The following is a 3,011-nucleotide window of genomic DNA, read 5'->3' as shown; positions in this document are numbered from 1 at the left end:
TGCTATCAAAACTAGTTAATTGGAAGTCAAGGGTACTGTCTATACTGAAAGAGTAAGATCCTCACCAGTAGATAGAGACATATAGGAATAGTCAAACTACATCTACAAAGTGTCAGTATCAAGCGGCGGCTTCGAAGCCGAAGTGGTGTTTGGATGTAAAATGGTATAATAGTTGGCGGATAAGGCAAACAGTAAGGAATGTTGACCCAATGATGATGTGGAGCCCGTGGAATCCCGTAACTACAAAAAATATTGAACCATAGATACCATCGGAGATAATAAAGGGGGCTTCAAAGTACTCTGAAACTTGTAGGAGGGTGAAGTAGATGCCGAGTAAGATTGTGATAAGTAGTGCTTGAATTGCTTGATTACGATTGTTCTCTATTAGGCTACAGTGAGCTCAAGTAATTGAAACTCCCGATGTGAGTAATACAGATGTGTTTAGGAGTGGGACTTCTAGGGGGGTTGAGTGGAGTGATGCCTGTTGGGGGTCAATGTCCTCCTAATTGAGGGGTAGGGGCTAGGCTGGAGTTGTAGAATGCTCAGAAGAACCCAGCGAAGAAAAAGACTTCTGAGATGATGAATAAAATATTCCATACCGAAGGACTTTTTGGACGGGTACTGTGTGGTGGCCTTGGTATGTACCTTCTCCTACAATATCACATCATCATTGGTATATGGTTAGTGCATTGGTCAGTAGGCCTAGCATTAGTAGGGTGGTAGAGTAAAAGTGAAATCATATAGCTATGCCGGATGTCATTAGGAGGTCTGAAAGGGCCCCTGTTAGAGGTCATGGGCTGGGTTTTACTATGTGACAGGCATGTGATTGTTGGGTCATTATGTATTGTCATGTAGGTAGAGGCTCACTAGGAGTGTGAAAACATAGGCTTGAATCAGGGCTACAGCGATTTCGAGAATCGTCAGTAAAATCAAAATTGTGAAGATGATTGAGGTGGTGGGGAGGTTGACAGTTGATAGTGCTAGTGTGGCGCTTCCAATTAAGTGTATGAGCAGATGGCCTGCCGTAATATTAGCAGTTAGGCGCATGGCTAGGGCTATTGGTTGGATAAATAGGCTGATGTTTTCGATAATAATTAGTATGGGAATGAAGGGTGAGGGTGTGCCTTGTGGCAAGAGATGGGCTAAGATATTTTGATTTTAAAGAGGAAGCCTGTAATTACTGCGCCTGCTCATAGGGGGATTGCCATGGCCAGGTTTATAGATAGTTGGGTAGTTGGTGTGAATGAGTGGGGCAAGAGCTCGAGGAGATTGGTTGTAGCAATGAAGATAATCAGGGATATTAGCATGAGGGATCAGGTTCGTCCTTTAATGTTATGTATTGTTGTTATTTGTTTTAGGGTGAGTTGAATTAGTCACTGTTGAGTGGTAATTAATCGGTTGTTGATAAGGTGTTTGGAAGCTGGAATCAGCATGGGGGGAAATAGAACGATTGGCACTGCAGCTGGCAGGCCTAGAATTGTGGGGGCAATGAATGAAGTAAACAGATTTTCGTTCATTTTGACTCTTAAGGATTATTGTGGTTTTGCATGTTAATAATTTTTAGTGAGGTAGGCAGATGGTAGTTTGTGTTTAGTACTTTTAGTTGAATGATGAGGAATAATGTGAGGAGTATTGATGCGATGATAGTGGGTCATAAGTTGGGTGTCTAGTTGAGGCATTTCACTGTAAAGAGAGCAATTCTCTTAGTCTTTAACTTAAAAGGTTAATGCTGGGTCAGCTCTACAGTGAACCTTATTAAGACAGTGGGCGGTAGCCTATAAAGTGGATACAGGTCCTATTTCGAAGATTTTTAGCGGGATTAGTTCTAGAACGATGGGTATGAAACTATGGTTAGCTCCGCAGATTTCTGAGCATTGACCGTAGTATACTCCTGGTCGTATGGCGGTGAATGTGGTTTGGTTTAGGCGTCTGGGGATTCCATCTGTTTTTAAGCCTAATGTGGGGACAGTTCATGAGTGTAGGACGTCTTGTGATGTAATTATTATATGAACAGGGGCTCCAATTGGAAGGACTACTCGATTATCAACTTCAAGAAGTCGAAGGTCACCTGGGTCTAAGAATAGTGGTGGAAGCATATAGGAGTTGAAAATGAATCCTCCATAATCGGTGTATTCATAGGTTCAGTATCATTGGTGTCCGACTGATTTAATGGTAAAAGAAGGGTCATTGATGTCATCTGTTATGTACAGGATACGTAGGGATGGAAGGGCAATTAACACTAGGATAATGCCGGGTAGAATTGTTCAAACAGTTTCTATTTCTTGGGCGTCTGTGATGTTAGTGTTAGTTAGTTTTGTTGTAATTGTTAGGAAGAGGGCATATAAAACTAGAAAGCTGATAAGAAAGATGATTATGAGGGAGTGATCATGGAAGGCGATTAGCTCTTCTATGATAGGGGATGTGGCGTCTTGAAGACCTAGCTAGGCTCCGTGTGCCATTGAGATATACGGGGTTTAACCTGTAACTTATCCTTGACAAAGTTATGAAATAGTTTTTCTAATATCTTGTTGAAAAAGTCATAGGGGTTATGAGGCTGTCTTGAAACCAGCCTTAGGAGGTTCAATTCCTTCCTTTTTTGTCAAGGTTTTATGTAGACTGGTTCTTCAAATGTATGGTAGGGTGGAGGGCATCCGTACAGCCACTCTAGGTTAGTGGAAGGTTGCTCAATTATTAGGACTTTTTGCTTTGAAGCGAAGGCCTTTCAGGTTATGAAAATTATTAGCATTACTGCTGTCAGGGAGATGAATGAGCCTACAGATGATAAAATATTTCATGTGGTATATGCATCGGGGTAGTCGCAATAACATCGGGGCATCCCAGATAGGCCGAGAAAGTGCTGTGGGAAGAAGGTTAGATTTACGCCTACAAATATGATGGCGAAGTGAATTTTGGCATAAGCTTGGTCGAGTGTGTAGCCTGAGAATAAGGGAAATCAGTGGATGAAGCCCCCCATGATGGCGAACACAGCTCCTATTGATAGAACGTAGTAA

General features: G+C 42.0%; 2 pseudogenes; both read right to left on the bottom strand.

The window, feature by feature from the left end:
- Nucleotides 1–837: 837 nt before the first annotated feature.
- LOC129017996 (ATP synthase subunit a-like) lies at nt 838–1,517 on the bottom strand (annotated as a pseudogene).
- A 258-nt stretch (nt 1,518–1,775) lies between these two features.
- LOC129017667 (cytochrome c oxidase subunit 2-like) lies at nt 1,776–2,459 on the bottom strand (annotated as a pseudogene).
- Between the last annotated feature and the right edge of the window lie 552 nt (nt 2,460–3,011).

This window comes from Pongo pygmaeus, chromosome 19 (assembly GCF_028885625.2).
Source record: "Pongo pygmaeus isolate AG05252 chromosome 19, NHGRI_mPonPyg2-v2.0_pri, whole genome shotgun sequence".
Classification (NCBI taxonomy): Eukaryota; Metazoa; Chordata; class Mammalia; order Primates; family Hominidae; genus Pongo; species Pongo pygmaeus.
The sequence above is the reverse complement of the archived record's forward strand: the minus strand, read 5'-3'. Positions and strand labels throughout refer to the sequence as shown.